At 39.3% G+C, this 20,030-nt stretch overlaps 1 protein-coding gene across 2 annotated transcripts in view; it reads right to left on the reverse strand.

Moving 5' to 3' along the window:
- The window catches only part of hivep3a (HIVEP zinc finger 3a), a 40,638-nt gene extending 21,260 nt beyond the window's left edge, over positions 1 to 19,378 (reverse strand). The window contains exon 1 of one of the 2 annotated variants that reach the window (XM_060865807.1): positions 19,239 to 19,378. The gene's annotated coding sequence lies outside the window, so the exon portion shown is untranslated. Of the gene's footprint in view, positions 1 to 3,528; positions 3,594 to 19,238 lie in introns of those variants that run through there. The other variant, XM_060865808.1, reaches the window with a different exon arrangement.
- Between the last annotated feature and the right edge of the window lie 652 nt (positions 19,379 to 20,030).

Raw genomic sequence — 20,030 nt, forward strand, 5'->3', positions numbered from 1 at the left:
CAAGCAACTAAACTCGATATATATCACCATAGTCTAAAGACTATGGTGATATATATCGAGTTTAGTTGCTAGTGAGCACTAGTGAAAAAAACGGCTGATTTATAGAACCTGTACTTCACTCTATCTAGGATGTGTCGACTAAATATGAGAATTATTTTGTATTAAGCAATGTTAGAGTTGAATACTTGAATCTGATTGGTCAGAAGGCCGCATGGCTCGGATGGTAGGCTGGCTGATGTCTGATGATTCAGAGCATTTGATTTAGAGTGTGTGTGTGTGTGTGTGTGTGTATTATTCCGTATTTGATCTTAAGTAATATTATCTCTAGCTACTGTGGTCAACTCACTAGTGACAGAGAAAAAAAAATCTGTCATTTACATCCAGCTTGGTTTGATTTCTGCAGGAAGGTGACATTAAAAAAAATTCAATACACAAATCAGAATTAGGGATCTGCTTACATCAGCTATAAGTTTTACCACATCGAGAGGAACTTCTTTTGTTCTTTTCACACAGAATCTAGGCAGTTGAGGACAGTGAAGCTAATTCCAAACCAAAAGTATGTCAATTTTGCACCATTGTGGTTCATTTTACCATAAAATCAGATTATAATCCAAATTGCTTTCTACAACAGGCAGATCTGACAGCATGAGTGTGATAAACCTAAAACATAGTCAAAATGTTGTACTGTAAAGTCCCAATATCAATGATGAATTGTCTACATTGCTAGCAAGACACTACTACCAATCACTATGAGTGTAATTCCCACACAGTCCTGTACAGATGAAAATTATAGCATCTGACTATGAGTATAACGTTAACCGTAAACCATAAAGCGTAATGTAAAATGTAACCTCAGTAAATTTTTAGTAGATGACAAATCCTTTGCATCACATAATACGTTTATATTTTGACAGACTCTAGTGAAATATATATTTTTTTGTCACAATATTTATATTTATACCTTCCAAATACACATGAAATAAAATATTCATTTGAGATTATATATTATCTGTGTTGCACATGACATCATAAAGGCTTTTTAAGTTACACAAATGACAAAAACCTCTCTATCTCATAACGTTAAATAAATTAAATGACGATCAAAAAACCCTGTCAAAAAAAAATAAAAAAACATTTTCATTTGCTAACAAATGTTTGTTGGTAGCCTAATCATCACATGTGGTGGGAAAAGTCATAGCTTAATGCCTGCATCCTTAATCCTTCTCACTGATTCTCTGTGAGAATCCTGAGACATCTACAGATCTACCAGCTCCAGTTGGACTCTGTGATACTAAGAGGAGATCTGAACTCCATGTGATCCCTACACCAATACAACATTTGTCTGATTGTATATCTGGAATCACACCATCTAGTGTCACCCATATGAGGATGGGTTCCCCTTTGAGTCTGGTTCCTCTCAAGGTTTCTTCCTTTACCAATCTAAGGGAGTTTTTCCTTGCCACTGCTGCCTGAGTCACTTCAGACTTGCTCATTGGGGATAAACACATATACATATACATGTACACTGTGAACTAGATATATTTTGAATTTTGAATTTTTATTATATTAATATTATTACTCCGTATGTTTATCTTCTGTTCTACGTTTACGTTCTGTAAAGCTGCTTTGAGACAATGTCCATTGTAAAAAGCGCTATACAAATAAAGTTGAATTGAATTGAATTGAATTGAATTGCATAATGTCTGCACACTATTTAAATTGCACTGCTAAAGAGAAATGCATGGACTTTTAAAGAGAAGGTCTGTTTATGCAGGCGGAAGTTGGAAGCAAAACAAAAGGCATGACTGTTCTTCACACATGTTCTTGATTAGGATGCAGAAATATCACCTGACTCAAAATGTGTTATGATGAAGCCTCACAGTGGAAATGGATGAAAATCTCAGCACAGGATTTAGGTTTTATGGGATGAAATACTGAACAAATTGCAGGGGCAGCAGATCATAGGGTCTGGATTCATTTTTATAGGTTTTATGCTATAAAGATATAAGTTTGGACAAAATGCAGTGTTTTGTGTTTGAATGCAACACAAAACTAGAACCATGCAAGTGAAATAATCACAAGGCAAATGAACTGTGTGCATGTCCTAGCAAGGTCAAGGCTAAATGTTAATGATTTCTTTGAGTTTTTTCAAAGCATTAATAAGCACCGCTATACATACCAAATGATTTTGTTTAATACATCTACATGTCATTCAATGTGGTTAATCAATAAAAAAATAAACAAATAAACAAATATGGTGCTTAAATGCTTTTTGGAAATCTCATCAATCTCTCACCCTCTCTCTTCCACTAATGGGCACCCAATGGTTGTTCCTATGGCAACGGCCCTAAACCATGCGGCGGCAGATGGAAGCAGAGCTGGAGGGCTAAATTTATCTCACAGCATCCTCGCTGACTACACAGAGAGAATGTAGCACCCTCCACCACCACCTCCACCACCTCCACCACCACCCCTCTTTCACTATCCCTCACTCCTTCATCTTCCTCAACCAGAAAATGACCAACACTCAACAACCATTAGAAGTGCTCCTTTCCAAATCTGACCAAACGCTGGAGTAGTATGTGTAATAATTTAAGAGGAAATAATCCAGAACAAAAACCAAAACAAAAGACCTATATTTTTTTTCCTATTGTTAATTGATCCTTTTTAAAGGTACAACAGTGATCTCATAACACACAAAACATAATACATTTGTGCACCATATTTTTTTGTTGTTGTTGTTATATTATGTGTTCTATAGAGTCGCCTTCTTGACCTCTAGCAATTCAAATGAGGACTATACGAAAGTGAGCTACAACAGTTACACAATGTGAAAACGCCTCGCTATGAACAAACAGTGCAGCTCTGAGGCTGCGTTGCTTTTACTGATGTCATTCCCAAAGAAAGAGAACGAATTCAGTCTCCTGCATTGCAGACTGGCTTCCTTGCTTTCTGCTGCTCTAGTAGCTTATCACAGATACAACATTAACAAGGCACTGTTGACAGTAAGAGCTTCATCAGCAGCATGCCAGTGTCAATTCCTCTGGAGACAAAACCCTTGTGCTGACATTAAACAGTTTCTGAACACACTCACATTCACACTCACACACGCACGCACGCCTGCACACATGCGCAGCGGACAAACCTCAAAGTCGCCCCAGGACTCATTCAGCAAACGGGAGTGTGAGGACAGCAAGAAAGAGGGAGAGACTGAGTGAAGCAGACAGTCAGTCCATTCATCTTTTTCGCAGCCTGTTCCGTCTCTCTCTCCGACACACACCGCTCGCGCCACACGCAACAACATCACAGACTTCACATGCACACTGTATCACCACAAGCACAAAACGTACTTTCACTCAGTAGGACGGACAATCACACGCTCTACAGATCAACATAATATCCTTCAAGTGCTAGCAGTCTAACAAAGAATGATGCAGCACCAGCCTCAGTGAGCTCAGCCACAGAGGAAGGTGAGCTGCAGACAGCAAGCGGTGCTCTAATATTATTAATATTTATCAGTATTATTACCAGGAAAACAGCAGGTCTTCTTCCCAGCCTGGTTAAAGTCTGAGATTGGTGAGGTTTTGAATGAGCAGGACAGAGAACAAGAGTAAGAGAGAGTGAAAGAAAGAAAGAGAGAGAGAGAGAGAGAGAGAGGTGGGGGGTGTTGTTGGGGGGAGAGAAAGGGCCAGAATGAAATCGAGAGAAAATGTATGAATGAGCCAGTGCGGAGAGAGAAGGTGAGATACACCGAGCTCACAGGTGACACGATATCCTGCCGTTCACAAGGAGGTTCTCTGCTGGTTCATGACACAAGCACCGATGTTATGTTAATAATATCAAATTTCTACAATATTGCATCAGATTTGATATTTCATGACTCATTAGCATGTATGAAGTTACATAGCCGGTTCATTCACAAAAAAAAAAAAAGGAAAGGACTCTTTTTCCTGAGTAATGATATATTTCGAATGCTGTTTCTCTATGCAGTTCTTGCGTTCATCAGAGCTCGGTTTAGAGGCTGGATGGAAAGAATCAGGTCGCAGGTGGAAAAAAAAAAGGGAGGGAGTTCTGGTTAGAGTGGCTCTGGAGAACGTCCACATTTCACTGCCCGGCTTCCCAGACGTGCCATGCTCCAGCTGCAAGAAGCCCAAACACTCTGACATCACTTACCATGTTTTTTCCAGCTGCAACTTTTTAAAGAGGATGTGCTGTGCATGTGTGCATGGAGGGTGAGGTAAACTAGCAGCTTAGTGAGGACAGATGGGGAAAAGCTGATTCACACACCCAAAGTACAAGAGGCTCAAGTGTATTAAATAACTGGTTTGATGAGTTTTATGAGACACATATTATTTGATATATTTGATGTAAGGGGTCTGTGGCAAGACTATGAAACATTTGGCAACAAGTGTAAAATTCAACAGATAAGTAAGCATTATTAAAGTTAGTACGTGTGGAGCAAATATACAAACAACCCATCAGTCAGAATCCTACACACCATTCAGATGATCCAGTCAACACACACGTTTCTTTACACACCTTCCTCTACTTCTTGTAAATTGATGCAACGAATTTCCAACTGACCCCAACTGACACCACCAGTCATTCCTAGACTATGAAGCTAATTGACACACACAACACCTTCCCAAGCTTTTCCTTACTGCAGATGTATCTGAACGGTATGAATAAGTGGGTGAGAAAAAAAAGATGTTAAAATCACACATTTACAACCTTGCATCAGATTAGTGTAGAGATAAAGATTACATTAAGCATTTGGCCAACATTTGCTATCCATTTCAGATAGATAGATAGATAGATAGATAGATAGATAGATAGATAGATAGATAGATAGATAGACTAGACAGATAGATAGACTAGACAGACAGACAGGCAGATTAGACAGACAGACAGACAGACAGACAGACAGACAGATTAGACAGACAGACAGACAAAAAGAAACAAAAATGTGCAAATGAGGTCATTTTCATTTTTTTTTTCTTGTTTTTTTTTTCAATATATACATAATATTTAAAATCTAAAAACTATTGGAAGTCAAGAGAGCAAAATTGTCCACGCTGTCTAAGTCTGGTTCCTACCCTGCCAATCACGGTGACACTGATGGATCATGGGTGTCTATAAGCTCATGTAACCAGAAGAGGTCTTCAGAGATAGGTCTTAGGCAGGTGTAAATGAACAGGTTACTATGTATATAACAGAGTCTTAAGACTACTCACACACACATAATAATGTACACACAGAGCACACTAGCAGGAAAGTGCTATCCTTCTTGTTCCCAATACATACGCTCATACATACTTACAACTGATGCTTACAAAACACATAGTGTCCCATCCCTCCCATTCACAGACTCATAGAGCCCAGCCTTTTTTGGGTGATATTTGCAAGCCAGACTTTTTTTTTTAAATATGTGTAACACACACACAAAAAAATCACTGTTTCACTTTTGTGTTAAAGAAAGATCCAAATACTGTCAGATAACGTAAACAATCTCAGACAATTAGCTGCAAGATTCCAAACTGCCATGTTGTTCTGGACGCCCTGCTGGCTGGTTTGAGGTATGAAGGGAACATTTGTAGATATAGGTGTATGGGCATGGCAGTGGCGTGTTTGAGAGACATTGAGAGAGAGAGAGAGAGAGAGAGAGAGAGAGAGAGAGAGAGAGAGAGAGTAAAACAGAGTAAAACAGAGAGAGTGAAAGAGACAGAGTGAGAGAGAGTGAGAGAGAGTGAAAGAGAGCGCGTGAAAGAGAGAGAGAGAGAGAGAGAGAGAGAGAGAGAGAGTGATAGTAAAAGACAGTAAAAGAGAGAGAATGAAAGAGACAGAATGAGAGAGAGTGAGAGAGAGTGAAAGAGAGAGAGAGAGAGGGAGAGAGAGAGAGAGAGTAAAAGAGAGAGTGAAAGTGAGAGAGAGAGAGAGAGAGAGAGTGATAGTAAAAGAGAGTAAAAGAGAATGAAAGAGACAGAATGAGAGAGAGTGAGAGAGAGTGAAAGAGAGAGAGAGAGAGAGAGAGAGAGAGAGAGAGAGAGAGAGAGAGAGAGAGAGAGAGAGAGAGAAAGAGAGAGAGTGAAAGAGAGAGAGTGAGAGAGAGAGAAAGAGAGAGAGAGAGAGTGATAGTAAAAGAGAGTAAAAGAGAGAGAATGAAAGAGAGAGAGAGAGAGAGAGACAGAGAGAGAGAGGGAGAGAGAGTAAAACAGAGTAAAACAGAGAGAGTGAAAGAGACAGAGTGAGAGAGAGTGAGAGAGAGTGAAAGAGAGCGCGTGAAAGAGAGAGCGAGAGAGAGAGAGAGAGAGAGAGAGAGAGAGAGTGATAGTAAAAGAGAGTAAAAGAGAGAATGAAAGAGACAGAATGAGAGAGTGAGAGAGAGTGAAAGAGAGAGAGAGTGAGAGAGAGAGAGAGAGAGTGATAGTAAAAGAGAGTAAAAGAGAGAGAATGAAAGAGACAGAATGAGAGAGAGTGAGAGAGAGAGAGAGAGAGAGAGAGAGTAAAAGAGAGAGAGTGAAAGAGAGAGAGTGAGTGAGAGAGAGAGAGAGAGAGAGAGAGAGAGAGAGAGAGAGAGAGAGAGAGAGAGAGAATGAAAGAGACAGAATGAGAGAGAGAGAGAGAGAGAGAGAGAGAGAGAGAGAGAGAGAGAGAGAGAGAGAATGAAAGAGACAGACTGAGAGAGAGAGAGAGAGAGAGAGAGAGAGAGAGAGAGAGAGAGAAAGACAGAGAATGTATATAAGAACTGTAAATGCTGCACATGTTTAGTAAAAGAAAGTCCTTATTCTGCTGTGAAAATCCAGACAGGCCGATGAAGTAGGTATAAATAACCACCTGATGTCTAGTGGGGAGCCACTTTACACCTAAATCTATCAAAATTGCACATACATACATACATGACCTCAAAAACATTAGCTCACACTGACACACACACACACACACACACACACACACACACACACACACACACATACAGTACTAAACTACCTAGACAACTAACAATTGCAACAACAAGGGCCCGGCTATACCTACATTTCAAGAAACACCCATGACTGAAGAGACCGTGACAATTCACACACACACGCATGCACACACACACACACAAACACACACACACACACACAAACACACACACAGGTCTTCTCTTACTAACCTCATGAGGACCTTACACCGATATAATTATTAATGCAGCTAATTAATACTATGTTAAGACCACCATCTAACCCTATCCTTGGTGTTTTGTTAGGTTTTTAAATTAAGCAGCGTATTTCTTAAAGCAGTTTTCCTCATGGGCTCCAACCAAACGTCCCCACAAGGTCCTAATTGTCATTATTCATACCCCTGCTTTAGTAAAAGGTTCCCACAAAGATATTAAAACACATACAGTACAGATATAGAAGTTGAATTACACACACTTCTTGGCATGTTGCCCCCTGTGGCAAGAGTTTTCTGGTAAACCTGTTATTAACTGCTCAACCAACATTGTCCTAAGATAGTAAACAACACAGTCAGCATTTGTTGAGTCATCGCTGAATATTATGTTTGTTTCTATCCTTAGGTCTAGGGTGTTCTTGTGACAGTTCTTATAGGGGTGACCACAAGAAAACCGCAGGTCTGGCTCGAATCAAAATTCCATCACTAACAGGCACATGGAAGCTGTAGTTAAAGAAAACTTAATGTTACCCCTTAACAAACTTTCATAACGTATGAGTCATTTTACTTCCAGTAAAACTCGTACAGAAGGCTGACCATCTAGTTCTTCTTTTTAATGATCAAAAACAGCCTTACTGTCACTCACTGATCTTCTGGGAAAACATCTAATCTTCTTACCAGAAGGTTCTTGGTGCTGAAAACAGCAAAACTAGGAAAAGGAGGAGTTTCCACTCCAAGAGTTAGAGGAAATACTCCCATGTTATTGATATTGTTGTACGTTTTATAGAAAGGGGTATGGCTTATTTTTGCTTCCAAAACAGCTAAATTTATTCATGGTGTGGATTCCACAAAATATTGGAAATGTTGCTTTGACAATTGTTCTTTTTTCCATTGGTGACATAATCGTACATGAATCACACAATTCCTGCAGATTTTTCAGGAGCACTTTCATGTTGTGAATCTCCTGTTCAATCACATCCCCAAGGTATTCTGTGAAGGTATGACTGAGGAGACCACTGAAGAACACCAAACTCATTAAACCAGTGTGAAACAACCTTTACTTTGTGACATGGTGCATTATCATCCTGGAAGTAGCCATTAGCAGATGAGGAAACTGTGGCCATGAAGGGATGCACATGAGCAGCAACAATACTCAAATAGCCTGTGGCATTTAAGCAATGATTGGTGGGTGTTAACTAAATAAAACTTTTACTACACCATTACACCACCTCCACCAACCTGGACTGTTGACACAAGGCAGGTTGGGTCCATGAATGCATTCTGTTGTTGCCAAATTCTTACCCAACATTCTGTGTGTCTAAGCAGAAATCCTGATTCATCAGACCAGGCTACATTTTTTCAGTCTTCTACTGTCCAGTTTTGTTGAGCCTGCTGCCTTCGGTTCTTGGCTGACAGGAGTGGAACCTCACGTCATCTGCTTCTGTCGTAGCCCATCCTCCTCAAGGTTCAATGTGTTGTGCATTCTGAGCTGCTTATCCTCTTGCCACAGTTGCCCAGAGTTGTTATCTGGGTTACGGTAACCTTTCTGTCATCTTGAAGCAGTCTGGCCACATTCTCTGTTAACCGTTCTCATCAACAAGACATTATATTCTGAGTAAACTATAGAAACTGTTATATGTGGAAAAAATCTCTGATATTTGATGTTAACATTAACTGAAGCTGCTGCTCCATGCCTGCTTGATTGTATGTATTGCACTGCTGCCACAAGATAAATGCATGAATGAGTAGGTATTCAGTCATTCCGAATAAGTCATTATTTTAAACCAGGGTTTGAACAAATGATGTGGGAATGTGATAGGAATACAGATGAGAAATAAATGCTAGGATCATTGGTGCACAAATTGTTTGCATTCCCTTGTTAGAAAATTTCTTCCTGTTTGGTAGCTTTCCTGTCAGATTTATTGTCTAAGGGATAGCCATTTGGAGAATATAATTATTATTTTTTTATTTTATTTTGTACACATGGATCAAAAGTTCAACCCAAAAACATATTTGAAATAAGGCCTAAATTTGGGTCAGAATGTTCCTTAGACACTTCTGGAAACGTTATGCATGGCCTTTTTTCCAGTTTTTTTCCGATATACCTGAATCAGGCAAATTTGAAAAACTGTAAAACTAAATACTTTTTTATGGTGTGTTAATGAATGAAAGGAAGTCAAAATGCACAGTGCCTGGGTTAAGAAACACTGATCTATTGTTCAGTGCAATTCAACCAGTAACAGGACTTAAGTCATCGTTTCCAACCACAGTAAGGTCTGCTGTTCTTTGCTGGCTGTAAAACAGGTATACAGTACCCAGTGATTCGTAAATACAATTTTCTGTTCCAGGTTTAACTCAACATTAATATCAATATATATCTCTACATCCAGCCAGTCCTGTGAAATGTAAGTCTGATGTTCACTCTATATACCTAAAAGTAAAACGTTTAGAAAAATAAAAGACTGTTGAACTTTATAAATCAAGCGATTTTCTGTTTTTCTAGTGGTACAACTGTAACAGCAGATCATGCTGCTTGATAGCAAGGTGATGTAATGCAGAGGGGCACCAGACATATGTTCTATAATTTCATGAACAGAGATGATGAGAAACTCTACCAAAAACCTCTTCAGAGAAATCAATAGCACTCACAACTCTTAGAAAGTGTGTTTGTGTGTAATGGCTAGTTTCCAGTGGCTTATGTTTTTGATAGAAATTAATGAGCATTTAAAACAGAAAAACAACATTCCCGACAGGCTGCTTTAACCGTCTGTCAAAACCAGACGTTTTTTCGTGTTTTTTTATTATTTTTTTTTTAATTAGCACATTAAACTTATAAGCTTGATTTAAGTTTACAATACACACTCTGCAAACATGAGCGAATTCATGTGTAAGTAAGACCATTGCCACATTTCTGCATCAGAGAAAAGGAAATAAGTTTAGAGCTAAAGGCAGCAAAAGGTTACACAACTGCACTTGACTATACAGTGTACTTTTATTTAAAGGGAATTATATACAATCTCACTATATGGTCTTATCCAGATGATGATGTATTTCTGTTTGAAATTCCTCTCTAGGTTTCTTCCTAATTCCATTTCAGGGATGTTTTCCTCACCACATTTTGGTCACTCAGACCATGTTGTGACATTCAGTGACAACAACCAACAAGGCAACGGGATTCTGAGAATTCACAAGGCCACAAAGTCTGAGTGGCTTTGGGATGGCTACTTGGCACGTTCCTACTACTGCTTCCACTCGAAACACGTCTGCTGTCTCTAATGGACAGAGGGATCTGGCATCCTTAGCCAAGTCACCCATGCCTCATCATGAATCATGAACAACTAAGGACTGTGACTTAGTAGTCTGTTAAATACTCTGGAATGCACCAGTCCCTAATACACAGGTACTGAATGCCAACGGAAGCTGGTGGAAACTGTTAGCGGTTGTGTACCCACAGATTGGATCCAGTGCATTGCCCAAGACCCCAAATACTTTTATTCAGTGATGCTAGACAGTGGCAAGTCCATATCTATGCTAAAAGTGTATGTGGCTGCATAAGAATACAGTGGGTGGTACGGGTGGGCGGAATGACCAAAAATCTGTTTCACGGAATGTTATTTTATTTCACGGTAGCGGTATATATCACGGAATAATAATTTTTCAGGTAAATCAACAAAAGGAACGTGCTTAATATATTAAACACCACTTTAACACTTTAAAAATAAAGAATAGGCTTTCTCGTCTTATTTTGTTCATTTTTCTTTTATTTAGCATTAGTAGTGAATGAGACTCTCAACTTTTAGATCAACCTCACCATAAATAGGCCTCATTTTTAGAGTTTAAAGAGAACAGACTTCATTTTTAGATGATAAAACAAGTTACTCGTGCTAGCATGGGTAACGGTTACATTCGTGTGACACAGTTTGCAAATCACATTTGTCTGCTCTTTGTCAGCCTTTGTAAACCCGAACCACGTCTATACCACTGATGTCGCGCCTCGTTTCACAACAAGTTCCTCCTCCTGCTCGGGATTGGTTTATCATCAAGACACATGCATGTCTTTCTCCATGTTTTCCTTCTTATCTACGCTTATGTGCCGCTTCTCAATCGTTCTCAGATTCAGGCGTGCTACGCGTGACGTTAACCACGCCCACTAATTTAAATTTCACGGTATGCACGGAATAGAAAAACCTTTAACGGTAGACATTTTATTCCGCGGAAACGGAATATACCGTCATACCGCCCAGCCCTAGTGGGTGGCATATCGACAGGTATGGGGTCTCAAATGCTTGTGACATCCTTTTTAATAAAAATGATGTAACTTTATCTGCCATATTTCCCCAATAGCCTGGTGTGGTAGTATCCCTGTTCTGAAGCCATTCAAGGTTTCTCCAGTTCAAAAAACTGCTTCCTTTGGTCACAGTCCCCTCTTTGTATTCTTTGTTGGTTATTTGGGAGACACTGGGAAAACCTTATGGCTGTCTTTGGCCGCAAATTGGGTATCAGTCGGGGGCAGTGAAGGATCAAAAGGTCAAGGCTCTGGGATGTTGATCGGAGGATCAGGGTTCAAGCCACAGCACTGCCAAGCTGCCACTGTTGGGCCCATGAGCAAGGCCCTTAATTCTCTCTGCTCCAGTGGTGCTGTATCATAGCTGCCCCTGTGCTCCAACCCCAACCTCCTCAGTTGGAATATGTGAAGAAAAGTATTCCACTGAGCTGTAATGTATTTGTGGTGATAATAAAGGCTTCCATGCCCAAAATTCATTCATTCAATTCATCAGTCAGTGGAAGTGTTCCATGAAAGCTGCAACAGGTAAACACACTGTTGTGATATTGACCTTGGACAGTGAACATTTAATTCTCTGAAAAAACTATTCTTGTGTCATCGTGGAAAGAAAAAGGGAGATCCTTTAACTAGATGCTGGCCCACTGGAACATTATTAACATGGCCTAGAGACAGGCTAGTCTTTCCTTTTACTAAGTACCTATCATGACTTTAACTTTATCCATTTCCTTTCTCATTTGGGTGCCAGGTTATACTAGGTGAGCATTACCCATCCCAGGGGTGAGTGCAGTGGACATCTCTGATCTTCATTCTAAGATTCAACCTAAGGTGACTTTTACTCCTCATGACCTTGTTGGCATATGTTATCCAGCCATTATGTACCACCCATGGGAGTAAGGAAAGGTGAAACAGAATGCTAATTACATATGTGGTTTTATAAAAGCCTTCAGTCCCAGTGCTAACCTGAGAAGGTTCAAGATTAAATGCCTTTATGACAGTGGCATTTCCAAGTGATTCTCACTACCCCTGGCTGTTATCCACAGTAACACCAGTTACATCTGTAACTAATGTTTAACCATATTGTTGGAGGCAATCTGCTGATATGACTGCAGCAGTCCCAAATGAATGAGGAATCTATTGCTGTTTTCATACTATGTGTTTGCATTTTAACACCAGGTTCACTGGGAAATCTCGGCTTAAGTAAATGAAATCATGCTAGCTGACTCTCTGGATCAGAAGGAATCAGTGTTGTTTAACAGGATCTTAGCGTTTAGCCTATTTTCTGTTCAAACATGAGCATTATTTATCATTGTCTCCATGTTTTGTCTTTTCTTATTTATCATACCACAAAACTTTTATTTACATTCAAGGTTATTACCTCATAAATATGTAACAAAAATGTTCAATAAGGCAATGAATAGTCTAAAAGAACCTAATCTGTATTCCCAATTCATCTCCACCTGTGTGCCTGGGATAGTCTCAGGATCCTGGATGACCCAGACCAGGATAAAGTGTTTAGTGAAGCTAAATGAATAAATGAATCTATTTTTCCGCTGTCAGTTTCATGAATATTGGTAAGCAAAGAAGGACGATTTAAAGTGTTCTTGCTGGTGGTGGTGGGAGATGTAGTGTTGTTGTTGCTGTTGAATGAATGTACTACTATTGTATTTATTACTACTTCTTGATTATAGCCATCTACTGAGAGACCAGTCAGCTTACTCAGCTGCATTATACCTGGACTGGAAACCTAAAACGGACCAGCTGTAAAATCTGGAAAGAGTTCTAAGCTTGTGTAAAGTCACAGTCTGTAATTCATCGTGGAGCTTTCATGATGCGTCATGATCTCAGAGCTCCAGTACCATTCGAAAATGTGCCAAAGAAACCAGCAAATTTGGACCTGAAAGTTAAAACACTTATTTATTGGAAGGGAACAGATTTAATTCCCACAGAGTTGTTCTCGTATTACTCATATTAAGTGTGCAGAAATCAAACTCCATTCTGGCTCTGATGACACTCAATCAGAGTGCCGTTTGGGCTCTGGGCCTATCAGTTTTACAATCAAGGCATTATTCCCCTGGGCTAACGGCAAAGACTTTAAGGGTGATTACAGAAGGATTGTCTTAAGTACCTCAGAGCAAAAAGGCACTGTAAGTTAAATCGTATCCTGGCAGAACACTCCTAACAAAGAGTGGTGTTGAGTTCCACAGAGTTACGGGAATGATGGTTGAGGATCAGTGTCAGGTTTGAGATATTTAGGATTATTAGGTGGTGTTTCTAATAATGTAATACAGAGGACTAATTGTAGGTTGCATTACTAAAAATAGCTCTGTTACTAGTTCTACAAGAATTCACTTCATGTCTATCAATCTTACAGTTTCAGTGCTGACAATGACCGTGCTGGCCAAAAGCCGACGACAGTAAAAACCAGAGTGTTTTGAAAGGAAAAATGTCCCTGTGATCTCCAGGGACCACTTTGGAGAAAAATATACCTTAATTCATTTTCTTTGCACCGTTATTACACTCTACCATATAATTTTCTTCACTGTGAATTATGGGTCATTTTTGTCATTATTGAAGATTGATATTGTTTGCTAATAACCACTTCCTGTGCTTCAATAGGCAGTGAACAGTCAAAAATAGCTGTTATATTTGAAAAAGCAAATTGAAACTATTGCCACAACACTAGATAATATAGTGAGGATGTATGTAAGGACATTACGTGAAAGGAAGGGGTCTGTTGGGGTCTGAATGTCCAGCATGCATCAGAATGCCTCAAAATCACAAGCATTTAATTGTAGTGTAGCCCTAAATATTCACCTAGTCTGTGTGTGTGAGTGAGTGTGTGTGCGTGAGTGTCTGTGTGCATGTGTGTGTAGGTGGGTGTAGGTGGGTGCAGTAGCAATGCAATATTTTGCATCTATTTATTTCTGAAAACATAAATTGAATATAAAATCACACACATGATACATTCAGAAATGATTTAAACCTTTACTCCAAACCCTAATATTCTCCTTCAGTTCAGTCAGTTCAGTGTGTTACATCCCACTACTGACTTCTATTATATGCACATCAATCTGCAAACAACTATTAAAATTGAGGCTCATCTCAATTCAACGCATCATTTTTGAGCCCTTATCATACGAATACTCTCATTACATCTCCCATACAAACCTTTACAGACAAATCTGTGTATTTCACATTCATCTTCTATTGATTTTCAGGACACTAGCCAACAATTTACCTCACAGATTTTCACTAAACATCTCAAAAAACGAAAAAGGCTAAAAACACACTAACAGATCAGAAAACACAATAATACAACCAAAAACAGATCAGTAAATTTTTTAAAAACAAACAGATAACCAGAAAACACATGAACATTAAGTCAAAACTGAAAAAATCGGTCCGTAATAAACACCACATGCTTGTTATTGTATTATAAGTTATTCTTTTTTTCTTTCTTTTCAATTGGATTTAATTGTTCACATCCTCATATTAATGTCTTGTAAGATAACAAAAAAACATCCTCTTTTTTTATTTCGGTTTCCTAGAACGTTGTATGCTGCAGCCAATCAGCAACAAGCATGACATTTAATAAGGTTCTACCGTTTCTGCTTTACAGTATGTTGCTGTGCGTTTATTGTTGTGTTTTTGGTTTGTTAATGTGTTTAGCGTTTCCAGTTGTGCAGAAATAAATCAACCGACTGAGGGAAATACCTGAAAGAGCTTAAGACAGGGAGTGGAAGTGTTTATTCAGGTGACTTCTCAGCAGAATGTTCAACTGGGTTGTAGAACTTGACACGCCACATTTTCTTGCTTGATGGACGCAATAACAAGTCACATATTTGGCACGGAAAATGGAGCTGGGTTTACAAAGCTATAGGCAATAGGGAAATCTCTGATGAAACAACATGAGACAAATACGACCACTGGCTTTTGTGGAAGCCACTAGGCAATTGCCAACCCACACACACACAGTCTATTATTTTTTTTTTTTTATTTTAAATACAACCTCTATATTAAAAGGGGTTTGGGGGTGTAGGCCAACGCGGCACATGGTAAGCCTAAAAACAAACTCATAACCATGTTTTCCTGCCATGTTAGATGTTAAGCAAAGCTGTAATATTTTATAGTGACTTGCAAAAAGAGGATTCTCTTCTAGTGTGGATGTATAGCATGTGTTATGAGACAGCATGTGCATTAGATAATGCTATTATATGGGTGGGTCTGAGAACATCTGAAACAGTAATCTCCCATGTGAGTGGCACAAGGAGCTGCAGCCTTCTAATACAAACTGGAAAGCAGCTCAATATTACAGGGCAAAAATCTTATCATATGTGTAACACTGGGTGTCATATCAAGTTGGATCTGAAGAGATTTATTCGTGCAAATATTTACGCAAGACATTTACGCATTGATTTCTGAAAATTTCTAGAAAAAAAACTCATGCTGTCCTGTGTGTAAAATTACGCATAAGAAGACCAACTAATATAAACCTCAAGTCGTCGGCTATATGTTTAAATCTTACGCATTGCACTTTTATACCAGGGTATTTAATTAGAATAGAAATAACAGACGAAATAATAAACAAGAGAAACATAACAAAAACAGAGCAAACATATCATGGTCCCTAAATTAATACAAATAAAACCAGTTATTCAAATAACAATGAGCAAGGACTTAATTGGTTCTGTTTGCCACATCATCATCATCATCATCATCATCTTCATCATCACCATCATCTTTTGATGTTGTGTTACACTGTATTACAGCCAGCACTAAGTGACCGAGCTGATATGTCTCATGTTGCATTGTGCCATATACTCCCTAATGTGCTGCTCGACTTCCTTTGACACATACGATACACACAGGTTGCATGACTTGCTATGATGCACAGCTGCATTACTGGTACTGGTGTGCAGATAATTGGCATGTTGTGGCAACATTTCATTATGTTTTACTTACATCTAATTCACCCTTTCTCAACTCTGGCTTTTTCTATGAGTTGTTACGGTCTTACATAATATATAGCCGGCCTGCTTATTGTAATGTGTATCTTATGTGTAACTGGCATTAATCAGCATACTCACATGTGTACAAAGTGTTTATGAAATGAGGATCGTTGGTTTGGTTTGTCTCGTGCAAACTTTTAAACACGACTTTTCTAAAAGATTGATCATTAAAAAAGATTGATTATTGCTAATAGACTGCAAGGGAAAATAGAATGTTATCAAAAATATCCCGTCCGTTTTCTTCATTCATCCTACATAGGGTTGTGTGGAACCCGGAGCCTATACCAATGCATGTCTTTGGACTGAGGGAGGAAACCAGAGAACCCAAAGGAAAGCACAGTGAGAAGATGTAAACTCCATACATACACAGGGTGAAGGTGGGAATTCAACCCCCAACCCTGAAGGTTCATCAGTGGAGAACAGCTTCAACAATAAAAATGTTTTTTACACATGACTTACTGATACATTAATTAATCGACACAGTACAACTAAGTCTATGTTTTTTTAATATGATTTTGGCAGTGGATGTAAAGATGGCGTTAGCTAGCTGATTTTTCTTTTTTTACACCAGTAAGAAAATAGCAAGGCAAACAGTTAATGTGATCACTACTTAATAATTACCAGCTTCTAACCATACCAACCAAATGGTTTCATACCCAACCAAAGAGACCACAATATTCAATGTTAAAAATAAGGGGTTACAAATTTGCCTATATACAGTAAAGAAAATAAATGTGTTTTCTATCTTTTCCTATAAAGAGGCAGTTGTGGTTCAGTACATTACTGATCAGAAGATCGTGAATTCAAATCCCAGCATCACCAAGCTGCAACAGCTATGTCCTGGAGCAATACTCTTTTATTGTCAACTGCAATATCAGGCACAAATCTAACAAAGAAAAGGTTTGATTTTTATAGTACTCTTAATTTATAACCAGATATTGTACTTAAACTCTATTAACGATTTACAACTGGTTTCTTGTAATCCAGTAATAAACGTCATCTGCATTGATGTATTTACAAAAGCACCATATTGTCGAATGGAAAATGACGCATCTTTGTCTGACACCGTACTAATAATACCTGTGTGGAAATGAGAAATGTCAACCACATCCAGCTTGCTGTTAGCCTCTGCTAAGCTTTCAGAACTAGTGCCTTATTTGTCCTGACTTACCCTCCGTCTCGCTTTCCTTCTAGGTGACAGCTTACTGAACACTCATCCTGAAAAACTCTTAAACCAGACTATGCCCTTGTGTCTTTTCTACACACTCAGAAAAAAAGGACTAAACTAAATTTTCCTTTCTGTATCATCGCGGTACACCCGCCAAGTGTGCGTTTGTACCTTTTGTGTGTATCTTTTACCTAGAAAGGTGTATGTAATGTATGTTGAAAGCTTCACTCTAAAGGTGAACTATAGCCATGCAATTTAATGCAATAAAGATACAGAAGAGTCATTGCCAGTGACAAGGACTTCTAAAAGTGTACTTTTACAAGGGACTGTTTGAGCAACATTAATATCTGTGTGCAAGCTTAGGTGTAAAGGACCCTGTAGGCAACAAAGCAGCATGAATGAAGCATTAATACAGTATAAAACTTCACAAACATCCTCCATAACACTTTCATCTGTTCGGCTGCCAGTTGCCAAACCTGGTCAAACTGGTAGCCATCTTTGAGTCCTGGTAGATGAAAACAGCTTTTGAATAACTGCTCCTAATGCACCGAGGTCACTATAAAATCTCAAACATTTATTGATTCATTTAGTGCAGTCAGGAAACCTGGAAAAATCACTTAACCAGCTGTGTGTTTCAGCAGATGCTTGCTAGCTACTCAGACCATACTGGGATTTTTTCACAAGGGATCACTACAGTGTGCTTTTTTTTTTTCTTGTAAGGACACGCGACCAATAGGTATTAGAACAACTGAAGCATCAGTATTTATGAGTTTACACATCCACAGCACTCAGGAACACAAACGATTGATTGCATGATGGCAGAAGCAGCACTCCTTTTTATTTTCTGCTAAATCTGGCCAATAAAAAGTGTTGTCTAGTGTAACAAAGAGGCTGTAAAAAAAGAAACAGTGATGCACCCGCATGTGCTGGACCGGATGCACACGTGACATAACCATATTACAGTATCCATAGATCAATCCCTGCTTTTTTAACCCGAACCCCATGCGCTCGCGCTTATGTAACGCTATTGATCATTTCGGTTCGCGCGAACAATGCGACATGAGATGAGCATCATGTTGCCCCGCGGCTGGATCCCGCAACACCTAGCTGAAAAAAAGCAGCACCCCACCACCACCCCCATCATTACACCCCATCAGCATCCTCTTCCACATCTCACTCCTCTCCTCCTTCCATGCGCACTGTTTTATCTCTTTCTCGTTAAATGACTGTGACGCAATAATGTCCTTTGTTTCCAAACAACGCGCTCACGCGCCTCTAATCATTACGATATTGTTTTCCCAAATGATGAACACTTGCATCAAGACATGAGTACGGATTGCTTGTCAGATTCGTTCAGGAAGTTCTAAGTTACACAATGAACCCGATCATCTTTTTTCCCCCGTTTTTGCTCCAAAACCGCTCGTGCTGATGTTGTGCGCAGAGCAAATAGTGACAGCAATCTAACTGTCTGAGTGACTGAACTGTTGTAAATAATGCAGCATGCATTCAGGTCAAAGGAAATGAGTCCCTTTGGATAGCTTCTATGCGGGACGGTCCGATCTGAACTATCCGCAGTACATTGTGTGAGCCACCTTTAAACAAGCAGTAATTCAAAAAACAGTACCTGAAAGCGCGCGTGTGCTCCCTGGAGATGTACTGTCTGTCTGTCTGTCTGTCTGTCTCGCAATGCCTGTGCATTACTGCATTTAGGTCAAAGTCAGAGCCCGGGGAAGCAGTTGTAGAGGATGGTCGGCCATGCCTCCAACCTCCTGTCTTCTTTATTGGCACAGTAAGCAGAGCTGCAATCTCACTCAGCTCTGCTGCCAAGCTCGAGTTGGGGAAAACACGCCCCCTGTGTGCACTGGCTGTCAGGGCAATTTTGTGCGTGGGCGCGCACTCGTGTGTGTGTGTGTGCGCGCGCGCGCTTGAGTGTAAGGTCAAATCAGTTCTCATTGTGTGTACTTTTTTGCTGTATGATCATCTGTCAATGCTGTGCGACTATCTGAAGCATGAGATTGTTATTTATTTATTTATTCATTTATTCATTTATTTATTTTCTCCAGGAAAAAAAATGCTAATGCATGCTGGCAAAGTCACCAGATGATGTCATAAATTACATGTGCCTATTTACTGTAACGTCATGATCATTTGCATGCCAAGAATTTCTCATGACACTCGTCATGGCATCACAAACAAATGCCAGTTGAATGTAATTGAGAATCATGCCAAATCATTGCTAATTATTATTATTTTTTTTTTTTTTAGGAAGAAGGGTGAATGGTTGCTAGAAAAATAGTGATCGGTGATTGATTTTAGGAACAATGGCGATCAGTGATTTGTCATTGAGAACATCGTCTCGTGTAAGCGTGCTCTCTCTTACAGTATAAACAACAACGGTGATGTGAGCCAGGAAGCT

The sequence above is a fragment of the Tachysurus vachellii genome, chromosome 3 (genome assembly GCF_030014155.1).
Source record: "Tachysurus vachellii isolate PV-2020 chromosome 3, HZAU_Pvac_v1, whole genome shotgun sequence".
NCBI lineage: Eukaryota > Metazoa > Chordata > Actinopteri > Siluriformes > Bagridae > Tachysurus > Tachysurus vachellii.